The sequence below is a fragment of the Eurosta solidaginis genome, chromosome 4, assembly GCF_040869045.1.
Source record: "Eurosta solidaginis isolate ZX-2024a chromosome 4, ASM4086904v1, whole genome shotgun sequence".
Classification (NCBI taxonomy): domain Eukaryota; kingdom Metazoa; phylum Arthropoda; class Insecta; order Diptera; family Tephritidae; genus Eurosta; species Eurosta solidaginis.
The window spans coordinates 156,364,371-156,387,070 of record NC_090322.1 but is presented as its reverse complement, the minus strand read 5'-3'; the positions used below and the strand labels follow the sequence as shown (position 1 = coordinate 156,387,070).

Here is a 22,700-nt window from a genome sequence, read left to right as displayed (position 1 = left end):
ACTGGACTTGAAAAGCGGCTACTGGCAAGTGGAGGTGAAGGAGGAAGACAAAGAGAAAACAGCCTTCAGCGTCGGAGATGGTCTTTGGCAATTTACAGTAATGCCCTTTGGAATATGTAATGCGCCAGCTACTTTCGAGAGACTCATGGATCAGGTATTGAAAGGACTCCATTGGAAAACATGCTTGGTGTACCTGGACGACATCATCGTATTGGGCAAGAACTTTGATGAGCATCTTAAAAACTTAGATGAAGTTTTCCAGAGAATACCTGGCGCTGGTCTGAAATTAAGTCCCAAAAAGTGTGCGCTGTTTAAAAAGGAAGTAAATTATTTGGGTCACAAGGTAACGACAGAAGGTATCCGTACAGCGAATGAAAAGATAGAGGCAGTAAAGGATTGGCCAAGACCACAGAATCTGCATGAATTGAGAAGTTTCCTTGGGCTGTGCACATATTACCGCCGATTTGTACCAAATTTTTCCAGCGTAGCCCATAGCCTCCATGAGCTTACAAGAAAAAACAAAGCTTTTGAATGGAAGAAGGAGCAAGAAGTGGCCTTCCAAACATTGAAGGAGCGTTCGTGCACTGCCCCAATGTTAGCATATACGATTCCGGGAGCAACATTTATTCTAGATACAGATGCGAGTGGATATGCTATAGGAGGCGTTTTATCACAACTGGTCGATGGACAGGAGAAGGTAGTTGCACATTACAGCCGTTCGATTGGAAAACCAGAGAGGAACTACTGTGTTACGCGGAGAGAGCTGTTGGCATTGGTAGAGTGCATTAAACATTTTCACAAATACCTCTACGGCCAGCGATTCTGTGTCAGGACAGATCATGCAGCGTTGAAATGGCTTCTGCAGTTCCGTAATCAGGAAGGACAATTGGCACGGTGGATCGAGCGACTACAAAGCTATGACTTTTCCATTGAGCATCGAAAAGGTAGTACCCATGGAAATGCCGATGCAATGTCACGAAAACCATGTAGTTTGGAATGCAAGTACTGTTCAAAGACCGAGGCTAAAGAAGACATTATAGATGTCCGGCTAATGACTAAAACGTGTACGGATGAATGGGACAAGGAACAACTAAGAAAGTGTCTGCTAGAAGATACAGATATGTCACATGTTATGCAAGGGCTCGAACGAAACGAAAGACCAAGCAGAGAGGAGATGTCAGCAGAGAGTCCCATTGCGAAGTCATATTGGGCACAGTGGAACAGTTTAAAATTGATATCCGGTTGCTTGCATCGAGTATGGGAGAGTGAGGATGATCAATGCAAGAAGAAACTGATAGTTGTTCCCAGAAAGAGGATTCCTGACGTGCTCAGCGAGCTGCACAATGGTCCAAGTGGAGGTCATCTTGGAATCACGAAGACACTCGCGAAAATTAAGCAGAGATTCTATTGGGTTGGTTGCCGTGAGTCGGTCACCGAGTGGATTGCCAACTGCGAGATATGCAACATAGCGAAAGGGCCCAAACCCGAAGTCATGGCCAGATGAAGCAGTATATTTCAGGTGCACCATTTGAAAGGATCGCCATGGATGTCGCAGGTGCATTTCCTACTAGCAACCGCGGAAACAAATACGTACTGGTGGTTATGGATTATTTCAGTAAATGACCAGAGGTATACCCAATCCCAAACCAAGAAGCAGAAACAGTAGCAGAAGTGGTTAAAAACGAATGGGTTGCAAGGTATGGTGTACCAATGGAGTTACATTCTGAGCAAGGCAGGAATTTTGAATCAGCTGTGTTCCAAGAAATGTGCAAGAAGTTGAGTATTCGAAAAACACGGACAACTGCATTGCATACTCAGTCCGATGGTATGGTGGAACGTTTCGATAGAACATTGGAGGAGCATTTAAGGAAAGTAGTAGACAAGTACCATAAGGACTGGGATACACACATATCATTATTCTTGATGGCCTACCGATCGGCAGTACATGACAAAACGGGCCAAACTTCCGCAAAGGTAATTTTTGGCAATTACCTTCGACTGCCAGCTGATTTGAAGTATGGAATAGATGCCAATTCGGAGAGGAATGTCAAGAAATCCACTGGTGTCTTGGAAGAAGAGCTGAGAGAGATGCACTATCAGGTAAGGCAACGAGCAAAGATTATATGAAAGCGAGGTACGATAAAGCAATTAATTCGGAAGGGTTTCAGGAAGGAGATGTGGTGCTGCTATACAACCCACAACGAAAAAAAGGTTTGTCTCCGAAAATGCAGTGTAACTGGGAAGGCCCATACAAAGTTGTAAAACGGATCAACGATGTAGTGTACCGCATACAAACCACGAACCAAAATGAAAGTGGTTCATTTGGAGAGGTTAGCAGCGTTTAGATCGAGAGATTTGTCTGATCGGGACGATCAGACTTAGGTGGAGGGCAGTGTTACGAATATTAGCAAAACTAAGGGGTGCTGCTATCCCTAAGCCGATGCTAAGCAGTGACGTGAATTCACATCAATAATTCAATCTTATGTATCTACATAAACGAATCAATTATGGCGTCTACACATATGTACCATGTACGTATACGAGCAGCGGAGAGTCAATGCACAAACACATGCATATATCTGAGATACTCCTATAAGTATGCAATAAGAAAAACTATAAAATTGTGCAATTGTAGTTACAGCTGAGAAGTTTGAGAGCTGCTGGACTAGTAGATTCCGGAAGCGCCTAAGAAGATGTATAAAATTGTGCAATTGTAGTTACAGCTGAGAGGTTTGAGAGCTGCTGGACTAGTAGATTCTGCAAGCGCCTAGAAGATGCGAAGGTTGAAATCAAAGATTATAAAAGGCGACAATTGTAGAGACGCTGGAATTCAGTTTGATTTGAGTTGTCAAGCAGTTTCGACTAAGACGCTATCTAGCGTCCAAAAGCAGTATTATTTTGAATAGTAGAGTTTCATTTGAACTATCATTGGTTATTAAGCAAGCTATTCGTTGCACAGTTTGGGTGTTATTGTGAAGTACTTTAATAAAGGCCATTTTGCATTATTACAAATTGGAGTTATTTAACAGTTTAGTGATTCGAACTTAGCTGAAATGAAGTCGCAAGGAATTGATGTGGACGAGTTTGTCTTTTATCCTGATGGGGACGAAACAACAACAAAAATTGAAGAGAAAAATGAAACATCGCAGACAGCTACGAGCACAGACTTGAACATGATATTGGCTGCAATAACTGCTCAAACATCGACAGTGGCATCTCAGCTGGAATCGCAGGAGACACGTTTAACATCGAAGATGGAAGAACAGAAGACATATATGACATCCCAACTGGAATCACAGGAGGCACGCATTTCCGAAATGTCGGCACAAATTTCAGCACAGATTTCATCTCAGATCTCCACACAACTAGAAGAGCAGAAAGTCCGTATTTCATCGAAACTGGAAGCGCATATGGAAGAAAAACTAACCCAGTTTCATGAAGGCTTCAGGGGTCGACAGGATTAAATAGAGGCAGAGATGGATGCTTTGAAAGATAGGATCCAGGAATTACAATTAAATCGCCCAGCTGCTTCAACGAGTAATCTAAAGGTAAAAACACCATCTTTTGACGGTTCTGTTCCTTTCCAGGTCTTTAAGCTACAGTTTGAGAAGACCGCGGCAGTGAACAACTGGAATGCGGAAGATAAAGTTGCTGCACTTTTCGTAGCATTGAAAGGACCAGCTGCCGAAATCTTACAGACTATTCCAGAGTACGAACGGAACAGTTATGACACATTGATGGCTGCTGTAGAACGACGTTATGGAAGCGAGCATAGAAAACAGATATTCCAAATTGAGTTGCAAAACCGCTACCAAAAAGCAAATGAGACATTGCAGGACTTTGCTTCAGATATTGAAAGACTGGCTCATCTTGTAAATGCGGACGCACCCGTGGAATACACTGAAAGGGTAAAAATCCAGAGCTTCATAAATGGCATACGGGATGTGGAAACGAAGCCGGCTAAATATGCGAATCCAAAACTAACATTTGCTGAAACGATATCCCACGCACTGACTCAGGAAACAGCGTCACTTTTGAGTAAGCCCGCATACAAAGCTCATCGCGTGGAAGTGGAAAGACCAGACTGGGTAGACACAATTTTGGAAGCATTGAAGAGTACGCAGCAGAAGAATAATGATGCAGTCAAATGCTTTAAGTGTGGAAAGCCAGGGCATATTGCGCGTTATTGCAACACTAACCCTAACAGTTCCAATAATTTGGGGGGTCGTAAACGCAGAGCAGAAGGAGATGAGCAAATCTCCAAGACCACTCAATCGTTAAATTAAATCGAGTCAGCCACAAGTGGCTGCAGCTGGCTCCCGCAATTGAATGCCCCATAATCTCTATCTCGCAGATTAGAAGAAGATCGAGCAATCTTACTGTTGGAGGACATGTGGATGAAAAGAAACGTTTACTGACTGTAGATACGGGTGCATCTCATTCCATCATTCGAGCGCATTTAGTCAACAAAAAGATAAGGCCATTGCTTGGAGCAAGATTACGTACAGCCACGGGAGAAGACACCCAGGTAATTGGAGAAGTAGAATGTGAAGTAGCAATTGGGAACGTCACGGTATTACACAATTTTATAGTGGCAGGTATTGTTGATGAAATCATAATTGGAGTAGACTTCTTAATCAACCAAGGCATCAAAATCGATATGCAAAGCAAGACTATGCGATATAAGAACATGGATGTGTTAATTTCGGTTACGTGAGAGGCTACAGCAGTAAACGAGTGCTGGTGGAAGAGAGTCAGCAAATACCACCAAAATCAGAAGCAGTCATCTGGGCAAAGGTTGATGGAGATTGTGGGACAAACAAATTGTGGGTTGTCGAAGCAGCAAACAAATCAGCACCGAACATACTTGTAGGAAAAACCCTGGCTATGACAAAACAAGATGGACGTATTCCGGTAAGAGTACTCAATGAGTTCAAGTCACCACTCAAACTGACCAAAGGAGCTATTTTGGGAAGATGCCAAGAGGCTGAAGTAATTATAAACTGTGAACAGCTCCAGGAACACGTTTCATCTAGTAATACTGATCTTTCAAATGACATCACGGCATGCACGGAGGAGCTAGAGGAAGATTATCAGAGTAAGGCAAAGCAACAGCCTAAAGTACGCAAACATATTTGACCAGGATGGTTCCAAACCAGGCCGCACCAAAGTTGTGAAACATCAAATTGACACTGGAGATGCGAGGCCGATCCGCCAGGCTCCACGTAGTGTTCCACTGGCGAAGCGGGAAGTTGTAAGTCAAATTATACAAGAAATGAGCGACAACGGCGTCATCGAACCATCAGCTAGTCCCTGGAGCTCACCGGTAGTACTTGTAAAGAAGAAGGATGGAAAAATGAGGTTTTGCGTGGACTACCGGAAGTTGAATGACGTTACGAAAAAGGATAGCTACCCATTGCCAAGAATTGACGACACTCTGGACTCGCTATCTGCTACGGAATGGTTTTCCACACTGGACTTGAAAAGCGGCTACTGGCAAGTGGAGGTGAAGGAGGAAGACAAAGAGAAAACAGCCTTCAGCGTCGGAGATGGTCTTTGGCAATTTACAGTAATGCCCTTTGGAATATGTAATGCGCCAGCTACTTTCGAGAGACTCATGGATCAGGTATTGAAAGGACTCCATTGGAAAACATGCTTGGTGTACCTGGACGACATCATCGTATTGGGCAAGAACTTTGATGAGCATCTTAAAAACTTAGATGAAGTTTTCCAGAGAATACCTGGCGCTGGTCTGAAATTAAGTCCCAAAAAGTGTGCGCTGTTTAAAAAGGAAGTAAATTATTTGGGTCACAAGGTAACGACAGAAGGTATCCGTACAGCGAATGAAAAGATAGAGGCAGTAAAGGATTGGCCAAGACCACAGAATCTGCATGAATTGAGAAGTTTCCTTGGGCTGTGCACATATTACCGCCGATTTGTACCAAATTTTTCCAGCGTAGCCCATAGCCTCCATGAGCTTACAAGAAAAAACAAAGCTTTTGAATGGAAGAAGGAGCAAGAAGTGGCCTTCCAAACATTGAAGGAGCGTTCGTGCACTGCCCCAATGTTAGCATATACGATTCCGGGAGCAACATTTATTCTAGATACAGATGCGAGTGGATATGCTATAGGAGGCGTTTTATCACAACTGGTCGATGGACAGGAGAAGGTAGTTGCACATTACAGCCGTTCGATTGGAAAACCAGAGAGGAACTACTGTGTTACGCGGAGAGAGCTGTTGGCATTGGTAGAGTGCATTAAACATTTTCACAAATACCTCTACGGCCAGCGATTCTGTGTCAGGACAGATCATGCAGCGTTGAAATGGCTTCTGCAGTTCCGTAATCAGGAAGGACAATTGGCACGGTGGATCGAGCGACTACAAAGCTATGACTTTTCCATTGAGCATCGAAAAGGTAGTACCCATGGAAATGCCGATGCAATGTCACGAAAACCATGTAGTTTGGAATGCAAGTACTGTTCAAAGACCGAGGCTAAAGAAGACATTATAGATGTCCGGCTAATGACTAAAACGTGTACGGATGAATGGGACAAGGAACAACTAAGAAAGTGTCTGCTAGAAGATAGAGATATGTCACATGTTATGCAAGGGCTCGAACGAAACGAAAGACCAAGCAGAGAGGAGATGTCAGCAGAGAGTCCCATTGCGAAGTCATATTGGGCACAGTGGAACAGTTTAAAATTGATATCCGGTTGCTTGCATCGAGTATGGGAGAGTGAGGATGATCAATGCAAGAAGAAACTGATAGTTGTTCCCAGAAAGAGGATTCCTGACGTGCTCAGCGAGCTGCACAATGGTCCAAGTGGAGGTCATCTTGGAATCACGAAGACACTCGCGAAAATTAAGCAGAGATTCTATTGGGTTGGTTGCCGTGAGTCGGTCACCGAGTGGATTGCCAACTGCGAGATATGCAACATAGCGAAAGGGCCCAAACCCGAAGTCATGGCCAGATGAAGCAGTATATTTCAGGTGCACCATTTGAAAGGATCGCCATGGATGTCGCAGGTGCATTTCCTACTAGCAACCGCGGAAACAAATACGTACTGGTGGTTATGGATTATTTCAGTAAATGACCAGAGGTATACCCAATCCCAAACCAAGAAGCAGAAACAGTAGCAGAAGTGGTTAAAAACGAATGGGTTGCAAGGTATGGTGTACCAATGGAGTTACATTCTGAGCAAGGCAGGAATTTTGAATCAGCTGTGTTCCAAGAAATGTGCAAGAAGTTGAGTATTCGAAAAACACGGACAACTGCATTGCATACTCAGTCCGATGGTATGGTGGAACGTTTCGATAGAACATTGGAGGAGCATTTAAGGAAAGTAGTAGACAAGTACCATAAGGACTGGCATACACACATATCATTATTCTTGATGGCCTACCGATCGGCAGTACATGACAAAACGGGCCAAACTCCCGCAAAGGTAATTTTTGGCAATTACCTTCGACTGCCAGCTGATTTGAAGTATGGAATAGATGCCAATTCGGAGAGGAATGTCAAGAAATCCACTGGTGTCTTGGAAGAAGAGCTGAGAGAGATGCACTATCAGGTAAGGCAACGAGCAAAGATTATATGAAAGCGAGGTACGATAAAGCAATTAATTCGGAAGGGTTTCAGGAAGGAGATGTGGTGCTGCTATACAACCCACAACGAAAAAAAGGTTTGTCTCCGAAAATGCAGTGTAACTGGGAAGGCCCATACAAAGTTGTAAAACGGATCAACGATGTAGTGTACCGCATACAAACCACGAACCAAAATGAAAGTGGTTCATTTGGAGAGGTTAGCAGCGTTTAGATCGAGAGATTTGTCTGATCGGGACGATCAGACTTAGGTGGAGGGCAGTGTTACGAATATTAGCAAAACTAAGGGGTGCTGCTATCTCTAAGCCGATGCTAAGCAGTGACGTGAATTCACATCAATAATTCAATCTTATGTATCTACATAAACGAATCAATTATGGCGTCTACACATATGTACCATGTACGTATACGAGCAGCGGAGAGTCAATGCACAAACACATGCATATATCTGAGATACTCCTATAAGTATGCAATAAGAAAAACTATAAAATTGTGCAATTGTAGTTACAGCTGAGAAGTTTGAGAGCTGCTGGACAAGTAGATTCCGGAAGCGCCTAGGAAGATGTATAAAATTGTGCAATTGTAGTTACAGCTGAGAGGTTTGAGAGCTGCTGGACTAGTAGATTCTGCAAGCGCCTAGAAGATGCGAAGGTTGAAATCAAAGAGTATAAAAGGCGACAATTGTAGAGGCGCTGGAATTCAGTTTGATTTGAGTTGTCAAGCAGTTTCGACTAAGACGCTATCTAGCGTCCAAAAGCAGTATTATTTTGAATAGTAGAGTTTCATTTGAACTATCAATCGGTTTGGTTATTAAGCAAGCTATTCGTTGCACAGTTTGGGTGTTATTGTGAAGTACTTTAATAAAGGCCATTTTGCATTATTACAAATTGGAGTTATTTAACAGTTTAGTGATTCGAACTTAGCAGAAGGGCAAATAAAAGGATTTGCAAGCAAATTCGTTACAATATTATTTTTTTAAATAAAAAAATGAAGCTTTTTAAAGTAAGAACACCGGCGTACGCCGGCGCGCCGTTCACGCCGCCGCCGATAAAGTGATCGGCGTAAGCCTATAGTGCCCAGGAACCTACATACCAAATTTCATCAAGATACCTCAAAATTTACTCAAGTTATCGTGTTTACGGACGGACGGACGGACCGACATGGCTAAATGAATTTATTTTTTCGCCCAGAGCATTTTGATATATAGAAGTCTATATCTATCTCGATTAGTTTATGCCGTTACGGATTACCGTTATGCTCTGCTCAGCTGAGTATAATAAAAATTATCTATGAGCTCTGCTCAGCTGAGTATAATGACTTTATTTTCCTAGGTGCTTTCAATATGCTGAATACTTTGCATTATTCCACCATTTTAATTAACAGTTTACTAATTAAGCAAATTAAATTATATACATACCTAATAAAATAAGAAATGGATTTGAGCAATATTCTTAGATTTTTATAGACCTATGTTACCTTTTTCTTGTATTTATTTACAATTTTGTTGTGAATTTCAAATTAGCATATGGTCATAGGTTGTTTATTTTCTTAACTTGCTGTTTTTTTAAATTCAATACTAAAATTAATTAAATGGCACTGAAAAATAAAAAATTAAGATAACTTGAGTTCAACTACAATATCGTCTACATATCCAAAAAAATAAAATGTAAACGATTATTAGAACGAAGATGTACGGCTTACCCCGATGGACTTTAAACCTTATACATAATTAATTAATTTTGCTTAATTAAAAATCTATTACGAGTAAGGGAGTCTAAGTTTGGGTGTGACCGAACATTATATACTTAGCTGGAAATATATACCGTACAGTCTAATATTATTAAATTAATAAAAGTGACAAGAGCTTTCTTTGCCTGCACTAGACTCTATGGCAAAACATGGGGCTATCACACAAAATGGTATACTTTACATTTAATGCTGTTGTTAAGCCAATAGTCGCCTATGTTTCCTTAGTTTGGTGACCGAAGACCACGCAAAGACAAATTTTAGCAAAATACATCGACTAGTTTGTATTGGCATAACCGGTGCGATGAGATCGTTCACTTCCACTTTCTGTTTTAGTGGGAATACTTCCCTCCACTATTCTAAAGAGGCAGCACTTGCTTCACTAAGAATTCCAAATATCTTTGAGCTAAAGAGCGGAAACATGACAGGACATATGAAAGTAATAAGAAAATGCATAGGATATTCTGTATTGCAACTACGTGATGCCATGGCTCGAACACTCAGAGTCTCATGAAGTCTCCAGGTGTCCATTGTGGGCAGAACTATTTGGGAAACAGGAAATCCATATACTGACCTTGACTCAAAGGTCTGGTTTAATATAAGAGCCTTGTTCTTGAGGAGTTTCCTAATTATATCAGACAGTTAGGCAGCCGTACTTGTCTCGCAGTCTTACACAATTACTTCCCAGCTAGTGGATAAATGCATTGGAGTCCTAAATGATCTGAAAGCCAAAAGCAAGGTTTTGTTAGGATGAGTTCCCGGACATCAGGGACTTGTAGGTAATGCACAGGCAGACTACCTAGCTAGGCAGGGTGCTTTAGCAGCATTCTATGGTCCAGAACCCTTCTGTGGCCCTACAAAGGAATACACTAGGGGAACCATAAATAACTGGGAAGTAAAACAGTTCAGATGGCGCTGGATTGAGTCCCCCGGAGCAAAAGCAGATCAAATTGTTTATACTCCCAGCAACCAGAGTATCAGTGGATCTCAGTTATTTAAGCAAAGAGGACCTACGAACTTTCCGTGTGTATTATACGATACACTGTGGTTAACGATATCACCTAAGTAAGTTAAATCTATCCGATTGTGAGCTGGAGGAAGAAACACCGGTTCACATTCTCTGCGAATGCGCCACTTCGGACTATACCCACGCCCACTTTTTCGATATCGAATGAGATGAGAGAACAGCAAATTTTTATTTTATCTAACAAAGTGACAAGGTTAAACTATAGTCGACTTTAACAGAGTTTAAACTCGCACTGAAAAACCGGGCATTAATCTCCAATCGATCACCTGTTTACTCTCTTTCCGACGTTTCTTTTTTATGTCATATTTCCATTTGGCGATCAAACCCGTCAACGTAAAGGTTCATGCACATTATACGACGCGACACGTAGCGACACGTTCCATAAAATATTCGCGGTCGTGTCGTGTCGTACGACTGTCGCTAGATGTGCATGGCTCCATAAGAATATATGCAAAGAATATTTTGTCGCTACATGTCGCGTCGTATAATATGCATGAACGTTAAAGGTCTAAAATAAAGTATCGGAATAGTGGGATGTAAAGTTTTGTGGTTGTTCCAGCTAAACGAACTCAAGATTTGTCTTTAGTACATCGATGTAAGTAAAGGTATATGACTCATATTTCTTGTAATGCAGATACATTAAACCTCCTACACAAATATTTTTTCACAAGCCAAACCAAATGGTCGTTATTAATAGATTTTTATAGATTTCATACGATCTGTGTTTTGCACCTGCACATACCTAACTATAATAAAATTAATAGTTCACACGGATATTTTATATATGTAAATAAACGTTTTTGGAAGGTTTGTATGTAGATGTGTATTTCAACATTTGCAGGTGATGCCAAAAATTAACGAGTTTCCCTTGTGTACTAATAGCTGGATATAAAATGAATGAATCAATCACAAAGCAAAAGCAGATGAATTTTCACTGAGAAGCTTTTCATGGCCGAAATACAGTAAGAGTGTTTGCCAAACTACTATCGAGGGGTGACTCCGTCTAGAAAGGCTTTTTTCTGATTGAAAAATTTGTTTTCAAATTTTGATGTTGCTTTGCCCAGAACTGGAACCCAGGGCCTTCGGTGTGGTAGGCATAGCACACTACCACCACACCTGTATACAGTTTTACCGCTTTGGAACCGTGCCTCCTGTCGCATCGCGATTAAAAGGAATTTGTGCCAGTGAAACAGCCGAAAGAATAAGTTTAAGCGCTATTTAACTGACAAACTGAGTTGAGCAATATTTACATATTTTAAAATGTTTACTTAAAAGGCTGCTCATATTTTATGTATTATGTTATGCTATGTAGTAAGATTTCCTATAGACACAATTAAAATAAAAGTTGACTTCAAACACAAATGGGAAATGCATGGCAACTCATTATATTTACCGCGAACAAACAAACATGTGTTCCATTCTTTGGCCATTGTCGGCAGCCATTCTCTCTGTCAGCTTACTTGACAGACATGCAGCATGGTTTAATTATATTGTAACGAATTCTTTTATACTCTCGGTTTTCTCCTTCACCCATTTCTCCTAAGGTCTAGTCATTTATTTAGTATTTACTAACAGAGTGCATAGCACAGTGATCCTAATATTCGCCACAATATGGTTGGTTCATTTCATAACTTCATTTGGTTTTTTCTTTGCACTGGGGTAGGGATTGTCAAAACAAGATTTATGAAAAATGTAAGCAACACTTTGACAACTATTTACTGATGTGGGAATAAATTTTTCACAACGCTTTAAGTTATTATTTTATTTTCCCACAAAATATGAAATTCCAAAGTTGTGTGTTTTCTCTTCTTTTTTATTCGCCTAACAAAAGCATCCGGATTTTGTCAATCTGCCCCCCAATTCCTTAACAAGTAGGGCAGCTAATCAGTCAAAATAGCACACTCATACAAAATATCACCAATGCCCATGTTACGAAAGTTTTTTAAGAAATTCAAGCTAAACTTTTAAACAGACATAAACTGTGATAATTTTGGATATTCCCTAGCATTTAGGACACCTTACTTGAAGTATTTACTTATTTTATCTACATTTATTTTTAATATTGATACAAATATTGAAGGTATATTGATGAGATGCAACACTGCTCTTCCTGCTCTTTTTCATTCCATTTCATTCGACTGTCTTCCACTCAATTTGCAACATAACCTCAATTTAAGCTACCAAACCATTGTGAATGATAACTAAGTGTGATATATTATCTGTCAACTGCCTGACAGGATGTTCAATATGGCTACTTTTTAGCGTTTTGACAGGGTGTTCAATATGGCGGCGCTTATCTTCCGCGGGTGATAGAAAGAGATACAGAATGAGACAGCGATAGTCAAATACAAATCAGGTGATCCAATCACTTTGGAATTTTGACGTCTATGCAGAAGATATCACACTTTGTTATCATTCACAATGTACCAAACGATATAGTCATTGTGAATTCATACAAGTGAAAAATCTTTCTATCCCCTACAAGAATACTGACTATCATATGACTATCATCTGATTGTCAGCAATGTCAACCTAACGATCAGCGCCTCATACAAACTTTCTATCACAAACTTAAGGGGACTTGCGCAAATGTGATGTAAACAATTGCGTACGTGTGAGTTTTTGTCTCCTTCTTATACACCAACATGGCCTACTGATTAAATATATAGCCGTACTGCTCACTCTCATTCCTTTTCCTGGATCAGTGCTGGCACTCTAACTATCAAAAAGTGTCATAAATGATAATTTACTAAAGATATCAGGTTTGACTGTTATACTATCATAAATGACCATTGTTATATTCCGCCAAAAATAAAATAATGCTTTTTGCTTTTTATTTACTTTATATCATTACGTTTTTAATTTTGTACGTGATAAAAGCATACGTGCTTCTTATTTGTTTAAAATAAATAGTTTTATAAGAATTCGAGTTCAGAATGTCCAATTTAAATTCAGAAAATAACAAAACAACAGAAGAGCGCTTTCCTCATGCGCAAACACTTTTAAAAATGAATCACCACTAACCACTATTATTTTTCGCGTATCAATTTTTTTGAGTGCGTCCCACACATTCCGACAGCTTTTGTTACTTTTTAATATTATTTTCGATTTTTTTTTTCTTTTAGCATGGAGCTTTGAAATGCTCTCCTTTTCATTTTTTAAACTTATTTTTTATATGGTTTTCGTCGGTTGAAAATGGCGGAATTTAAAAAATAACAAAACAACCGTGATAATCATTTGATTGTCATATGACAGTCAGTAGTGACACCATGATTAAATCGAATAAACTGTTCTCGCATACATAAAATTCCGTTGAGAATTATGTATCTGTCTCACATGCATAATGGTATCTGCTGTATGTTCTTTTGTTCTGTACCAGGTGTCCGAAGCTTTCCCAGTTTGAGTCCTTTTTCATGATTATAGGCTGTCGTTGGGTACATGCGGACATGCGTGAGCGAACAAAGGAACATACATAAATTTGAGTATCAATGTTTACGTCATCGCAGGATCAGCATTGTCAATTACAAGTGTGAGTGTATTATTAAAACTATCAGCGTTTCTTGTAGGGTCAATGTCCTGCAAAAATCGAACACAACAACGTTCGATTATGTATGTCACCGTGAATGTTTGCGTCGCTAATATCGTTTTAATAAGATGGCAATATTGCAGGGCAAGATAATTGTAAATAAATAAAAACGGTGTAAACCAATATTTATTGTACCAGCGCAAGAACGTAAGGCAAATCCTTTGAAGGTTTTTTGAGTGGCGGATTTGGTTGCATATACAATGTACACTCGAGACATCCATTGGACACCATTAAGGTTCGCCTCGAAACAAGGTCCAACCCCGCTCCTGGTCAACCGCCCTTGTACAAGGGCACTTTCGATTGTGCTGCCAAAACTATAAAGAATGAAGGCGTCACAGGCCTATACAAAGGTATGACTGCACCACTCACAGTGTAGCGCCCATATTTGCGTTATGCTTTGCTGGTTATGCATTGGGTAAACGCGTGCAACAAACAGGTGAAAATGCAAAGCTAACATACACCCAAATTGGAATTGCTTGCCCTTTTTCCAGGTTGATGTCAACCGTTATTACAGCGCCTGGTGAACATATTAAATGCTTATTACAAGTGCAGCAATCGGCAGGTGGCGAACGTAAATACAAGGGTATGTAAGATACAGCCTCGAAATTGTACAAGGAAGAAGTAGCTTATACAAAGGGAGCTGTGCGACGCTTTTGTGTGATTTACCTGCAAATGCTTTCTATTTTCTCACTTACGAGTATATTCAAGATAAGGTCGCAAACTGGCAGCGAAATGATAAGCATCGGTTCAAAAATGTTTGCTGGTGGTGCAGCGGGTATAGCATATTGAATGGTGGGTATGCCAGCTGATGTACTCAAGAGCAGATTGCAAACAGCTCCCGCAGGCAAGTACCGCGTGGCGTGCGGAGCGGCTTCGTGGATCTAATGCGTACCGATGGTCCTTTGGCTTTATACTGTTTTCACACAGAAACTTAATGATCTCATTTCACCTACTAGTTCCCCCTGTGGGTTAGGGGTTAGAATATGCCCACGGTAGGTATACCGGTCGTAAAAGACGACCATAATATCATGGGTACCCAATCCATGAGTAAGGTGTTTTACTCGAAAGGCAGCAGGGTGGACGCGGGTAACACCCTGTGGGACCCTAGGCAAGGTCTTTATAAAAACTGCTACCGCGGGAGCAGGAGAAGCCAGTGTGACCTGATGCACTGCATCGAACGATGCTTTGTACTCAGGTCTCACCTCCTGTCCTGGGATGGCCCCCTTGTGGGAGCATCGCGGTGGCTGTGGTTTCAAATAGAGTTCACTTATGACACACGCTTTGAGTAGACTTGTTTTCCCTTTGGGCGGGCAAACCCAAGGGAATTCGGTCTTATGCTTGCCACAGCAATCCCAATTTCATTGAGAAACTGACCCTGAGGGGCAGATGAAAGAGTTGGTCACATCCCATAATTGTGGCAACCGAAGAAAAACGGTGACGAAAGATGGTGAAGAAACGCATGTCTATCGTCAGCCGAAAAACAATCGATAATTGTACGAGTGGGCCGGTGCTCATCTCGTCTTTTGAGATGTTTGAGGCTGCTTTAGACTGCGTAAGCGAATAGGAGGCGTTCGCGTAATGGATGGCCACATCCTAAAATGTGGCAGAATTAATGATGTCAGATCACTGCAGTGTGGCAAGCTCAGGCATGCTTAACGAACGAAACGATATCATTTCGTTACGATAATCAACGCTAATAAACGAAACGAAGTCACTTCGTTTCGTTTATTAACGTTAAGAACGTCAAATTAACGTTAATTTGACGATCTTAACGTTAATAAACGAAACGAAGTCACTTCGTTCCGTTTATTAGCGTTGATTATCGTAACGAAATGATATCGTTTCGTTCGTTAAGCATGCCTGGGCAAGCTGCTGTTGCAAAGATATTGCTGGGGCGGGAAAGCCCCCCAACACAGGTCTATGGTAGAAAAGGTTGTCCACAGCCCTAAATTGTGGAACAAAACGGAGCATAATTGAAGAATAATGAGGAAGATTATACAACGAAGCGAGTTATTAGAAGTTGTATACCACAGTAGCAAATAACGATGAATATGTGGGCATATATAAAGTAGCAAATAATGCAGAACAAAGTTGCATAAAACTGAATAGAACGTTTAGCTGGGTTCAGTTGCAACATGATCATAAACGCGCAAGTACCTGTGACTAGCGAGGTATGTCTTGATGCGCAAGTGGGTTATTACCATGATTAGTGAAGATGTATCTTGCGAGTGTTTGTGGCGTAAGTACTTGTGAGCATCACTGTCTGTTGCCTAAGACAACAGATAGTTTTATTCACAAGGAATTATATGACACTCTCACTCTATGGAACATTTAAGTAGCTATTCATGAGGAAAGACACTTGCGCTGATAGATTACATCGGTAGTTGGTTCACGGCGAACGGGCGTTTTTGATCATAACATGTGGTGCATAGCGTTGGGGGGAGGTGCCGCTCTCTAGCAATGTCTGAGCAAAATCAGCTCTGTCGTTAACAATGTATTATACATTGTTGTAACACTGCAGGCCAGAAAAGGTTGGTCACATTCCTAAATTGCGACAAAACAAAATATCTCAATCTGATTAACATGTTAATCAGATATCGAGATATCAAAATCAATGAAAGAGGGATTCTGAGGCAAGCACGGAACTCGCGGTGGAGTTGCCGTGCAACCGGGTGCCATTACCCGAAAATGGAAGGGGAGGATGGATAGTCCTCCTCGGCCAAACCAAGACTGGTTGACTTGAACACCCCAGCTCACCGATTGGTACCAACTTGTTGGGCCGAAGATCAACGGACATTGATCTGTGTTTTACACCGGAGGTAGGTCTACGAAGACAGGGACTCCTGTAAGCACGCATTGTCTTCACCTACTAATGAAATCGTAAATTTTTTGCTTTCACACAGAAGTAACTGCTCGATTAGTATGAAGGATGAGACAGACAATCATGGCGGAACGATACAAGGTGGGAGCATGGTGACATACCTACAAACAAAAAAAATTCCATGTACTTGTAAATTCGATGGACAAATGTCAAAATCGTACTGCGCCGGTAGTTGATGTATCAAATCAAATAAAAAAGGTTATAATCAGCTGTTCGATGCGGCCACCTTGTATCGTTCGGCCATACAGACAATGACATTTGCTTTGAAAACTAAGAAGCGGAAACGGAAGCGGAACGCTGCCAACAGAGTTGCATTGTGCTTTTGACTTCATTAGGCATTCGATTAGCAACTAATGAAATAATAACAGATTCGAATTTTGTAGAGAAGATTGAGCTTAATAAGCGTCTTAATGTAGAAAACTGCCTTTATTATTCAATAAGCCGTCTGTGTGAAAACAGTATTATATCGTGGTGTCACACCAGTTACGTTACGTGCCTTTCCAGTTAATTCTGCCTGCTTCTTTCGCATCCAGATAGCAAATGATGCTTTCGACGCTATCGTCGCTTTAATAAACTAAAGGGCGAATTAATGGTGACTTATAACCATAAAGCCATAACCAGATAAAACAGCTGATCGAACCTACCTTATGGAAATCAATGTAATCGATTAATGGTGCTATACCATAACGCTAACTCGATTACATTGATTTCCATTAGGTAGGTTCGATCAGCTGTTTTATCTGGTTATGGCTTTATGGTTATAAGTCACCATTAATTCGCCTTAAAGAATTTAAACTAAAAGACTAAAAATAATATTTTTTTATAACAACATAGTCTAATAGTGCACTTATAAATCTATGCAAGTTTCATTATTTTAATTTATATAAAAAAAAAGAAATAAAGTATTTTACCTATGATTATTGCTATCATACTGAATTGTTGTAAAATTATTAGTGTACACTACCTATATACATAGGCAGAAAAAGTATCAAAATGGTGAGATAGCTGAGCAGCTATTTGGAGAATTACAAACAAAACAGCCAAATCATATGCAGCGCTTATAAGACGCATGGCTAAGTTCTTTCAGGAAAAAGCTAATTTTCATATTTATTATATTGTTTTGTTGTAGTTGTTGTTGTTAAAATAATAGTGCTTCGCTTCATCCAAAATGCGGGATTACTCAAGAGTTGTTATTGTAATTGCAGAAACAGTCTCCAAGTCCAAGCGACTTTTATGGTTATGGGCAAATCCAGTTTCCACCCGAACTAGTATTTTGGTTATAGTACTAACTCCGTTAAAGTTTTTTTTACCCTCCATACCTACAAGTCTGCGGTGTCTGTCTTGTTGTTGTACTAACGATAAAGACATTGTTGTTGTCGTTGTTGTAGCAGTGCTTCGCCCCATCCAATAGGTGCGACCGATCATCACTGTCCTCTAACGGGAGTCCAAGGAAACTTGTTTTTTCAACCGGGCTGGACAAAGTGAGAGGGGTGTTAGAAGCGTTGGGTTCAAATTATAATTAACAAGTAAGGAAGGTTAAGTTCGGGTGCAACCGAATATTACATACTCAGTTGAGGGCTATGGTGGCAACATAAGGGAAAATAACCATGTAGGAAAATGAACCGAGGGTAACCCTGGAATGTGTGTATGACATGTGTATCAAATGAAAGATGTTAATGAGTATTTTAAAAGGGAGTGATCCTTATTTCCATAGGTGCATGCCGTTTCGAGATATCGCCATAAAGATGGACCAGGGGTGACTCTAGAATGCGTTTGTACAATATGGGTATCAAACGAAAGGTATTAATGAGTATTTAAAAGAGAGTGGGCCTTAGTTCTAGAGGTGGACGCCTTCTCGAGATATAGCCATAAAGGTGGACCAGGGGTGACTAGAATGTGTTTGTACGATATGGTTATCAAATTAAAGGTATTAATGGTAGTTATATATGTAGGATTGACACAGGAACGGACCAAGGAGTGGACAGACCTATTAGCTACTAGATAATACAACTCTACTGACATTAGATACATACGAACGAACACTTGACGAAAAATACATGACGCTGATTTAAAACGAACGAAACGGAGTTAGTTACCGATTGACTTTCAACGACTGCGCGTTCTTTTCAATACCACTAATTAAAAATAATTTGAATAAACTATAAACTATATTTAATTGTTCAAAAGAACTTAATGCGTTTTATTTGGACCCACATTTTTGGCGGCTCAACCGGGGTTGAGCCGTAACAATAATTAAGGTGGAAATCTATGCGCGAGCGTGTTAAAATCGCTCATAAAAGAAAGTGTTCGTTGTGAAAGTGCATTAAACCTATGAAAATATAGTTATTTTTGAAAAAACAAAAGAAGAAATTTTCATATTGAGCTACACATAAAATAAGAAGTTACTTTCTAAAGTTTGGTTCATTGAGAAGCAAAAGAAATTGCATAAAATCTGTATCTTAAGGTTACAGCCGAAAATCACAGCGTGAAAAATGGTCGGTAGCGTCAGTTGGCTACGAAGTTTAAATTTGTGAAGCCGAAGTTTAAATACGAAGAGCTATAGTATCGCACTCGTGAAACATGAGAGATAATATTTGGATTTCAAGTCGTTACATCAATTACGTCAGGTGTATAAGCCGCACAGCTATACATCAAAGAACACTACGAAAAAAAAAACCAGCTACCATATTGGAAAAGACGAAATTCAGTTGCATAAAGCACGAGTATTGCACTCGTGAAAGAAGAAAAATTTAAGCCATAGCGACAATAAAAGGTGTATAAGCAGCACAGCTATACATCGAGAAATTTTTGGAAGCTACACAGCGAAATTTTTATGTGAATAGCTCAAGTACAGAGTTTGCTAATAAACTAAGAAACTTAACGAAGGTCGAAGTACCAAAAGTGATGTCAGTGAAAGCCGCCCAGCAACACTGAGTTTAAAATTTGAAATCATTTCCACAGTCGAAGCTGGTGTGAGAGCAGCACAGATATACATCGAAAGCTACAAACTCTTCATAATTTATGAAAGTTACTCATCAACATATACATATCTGCTGCGAGAGAACTCAGCTACAGACGAAATAAAAATTAACAGACCGATATCCCAAAAGTCGAGACAGTGAGAGCCGTACAGCTATACACAACGAGATAGGTGAATTTCACAAAAACAGCAGAACATAACCAAGGCCAACGAAAGCAGAAAAGGATCAGTATACCCTAACAGCACAAAATTCTGCAGGTACCACTATTTTCCATGTACGTAAGTGAGAAACTATTTATGTATGTACGAATACGAAAGCTGAAAATCGCAATATTTATAGCAAATAGTAGAAACATATAAATGTACATATACATAGCAAAGGATAAAATAAATTAGTGAATGATTAAATGTAGTAAAGAAATCATTAAACATTACATTTTGAAGTTCATGCATGGGAACAAGAACATGATTACAATATATTTGTGTGCTGCAAAAGGTAATTATTCCAATTACGAATGTTAAAGAACATTTCTGAGTATTTTTGATTGGTATGAAAAAATATATATTTATGTCTATGTGGATGTGCAAGCTGGCAGTTTTACATTTTAAGAAGAGGATGGCAATATAGCCAAAGGGCATAGGTAGAAAGTCTAGTTACTAAAGAAGAAAGTTAAAAAGAAGCTAGCCTATGAATATTGTACGTAGAAAGAATATAAGACATTGCTTTCATATCTAGAAACATAGATCAACTTGTGGGAGTGAAGAGCAAATAAATCTTGTAAGATCATAAACTTAAGAATTTAGTTCGCAGCACACGAAACATTTTATGTCAAAATAGAATGAGTACAAGTAGGTACACATACATATATGTTAATTAGTAAAACACGAATATCATTTGAAAGTGGAAACAGGAAAGTACTACTTGTCAAAATCACTAATTTAAAAATATAGTAATCAAAACAAACCAAAAGAATGAATGATTTTGTTTTGTTAACTGCATGCATGCAAACAAGCAGGAATTTAATTCAAAGACAACGATTTGTATGTACACGAGAATAAAAATAAAAATAGAAGAATAAATACACAAGCAAATCAAACATAGACTACTGAAATCAAATGTTAAAAATTGCATGCTAAAACATTACTATTAAACATTGCCAGTTTAGCTATTTTAATACTACACTCTTAGCTGATAGATTAAACATATTTTTCACCATATTTTAATATTTACCACATTTCCAAGACCATGGACGCTCAGAAAATTTTAGCTATGACAGTAGTCATTAAAAGAAAACCTAAGAAGTGTTAACTTAAGTGTTCAAGGACGTAAGAGTGACCTTAGGGACAGACTTCTTCGGCATTATCAATTAGTACAAAGCGATGAAGAAAGTGATGCAGAAAGCGATAAAGAGACAACTTATGAAGAAGCCGTCAGTCCCGCTCCACAAACTTTAGTAATGAGGCCTAACTTCACTTTAAAGGACATTCAAGATAGCCTCCCGTCATTTACAGGGACCGACACATTGGACGTTTACGACTGGGTACAGGAGTTTGAGGATAATGCTCTAAGGTTAGGTTGGAGTGAACTACAGAAGTATGTATACGCTAAACAGCTACTCAAAGGAGCAGAAAAATTATTCTTGCGCAGTCAGACCGGTATTAGGGACTGGAATTCATTAAAATCATCTATAATTGACGAGTTCGGTAGGAAGTTATCCGCGCTTGATATTCATAGAATGTTACAAAGTCGTCATAAGAAGGCCACTGAGTCTTTCAAAGAGTATCTGTATACTCTCACGGAGATAGCAAAGCCAATAAAACTAGATGAAGTAAGTATAATCGGGTATTTTGTAGACGGTATCCCTGATTCGAGGACAAACAAAATCATACTATACCAAGCACAAACTATAAAAGATTTGAAAGAAAATTTAAAGGTTTACGAAAGGGTGCATGGTTCGCGGCCGTCATCAAGCAGGCAGAGCTATGGTCAAAGCATGCCAAAGGCGTCGACCTCACAAAGTAGCGCAGATAATTCGAGAAAATGTTATAAGTGCTCATCAACAGCACACCTGGCAAAAGATTGTAGCAGCGGGGCTAAGCAGTATACGTGTTTTAAGTGTGGTCAAGCAGGGCATCGTAGTTTTGAATGCAAGCGAAATGCAGCAAAACCAATAAAAACAGAAAAGGGGACAGTTAATGCCATGCTTAATTCACCCCCAAATCACTGCAGCGGTTTAATTTTCAAGAAAATTGAAATAGGAAATGTAGCCGTCGATGCTATGGTCGACACCGGATCAGATTTGAGTTTGATTAATTACAGCACTTTCCATAAGTTGAACTACCCACAATTAAGTGACGAAAAACGAAGATTAGTTGGTATCAAAGAAAGCGAATTAAACACAATAGGCAGTATAACTAAACAAATTAATGTAGATGGCCTTGCAGTAGAAGTTACTTTTCATGTTACCAAATCTAATGACTTGCGCTACGAAGCCGTACTAGGAAATGATATACTGAGAGATGTAGATATCTCGGTTTCCGAAGGAAACGCCGAGTTTAAATCAAAACCCAAAAAAGACAGTGAGGTAGAAGCGGATAGGAAGAGAGATATATCAGATAATTTTCTTCTGCTTGAATTTACAGCACTTTGTTCAGAAAACGAATTAGTTAATATTAAAAACGATTTGCCTTTAGACTTAACACATTTGCCAACAGATAAACGAGCATTAGTAAGCACGATGTTAGAGCAGTACGTACCAGTACCGAAGTTGCAATCGCCAGTTGAAATGAAAATTATTGTCTCCGATGATTTACCTATATATCAAACACCACGTAGAGTTTCGCATGCAGATCAACGCATAATTGACGAACAGGTCA

At 39.7% G+C, this 22,700-nt stretch overlaps 1 protein-coding gene and 1 pseudogene across 1 annotated transcript in view; one reads left to right on the top strand and one right to left on the bottom strand.

Moving 5' to 3' along the window:
• The window catches only part of oc (ocelliless), a 410,517-nt gene that overhangs the window by 332,707 nt on the left and 55,110 nt on the right, over positions 1–22,700 (bottom strand). The gene's annotated exons all lie outside the window — the stretch shown is intronic.
• LOC137247735 (congested-like trachea protein) lies at positions 14,091–17,421 on the top strand (annotated as a pseudogene).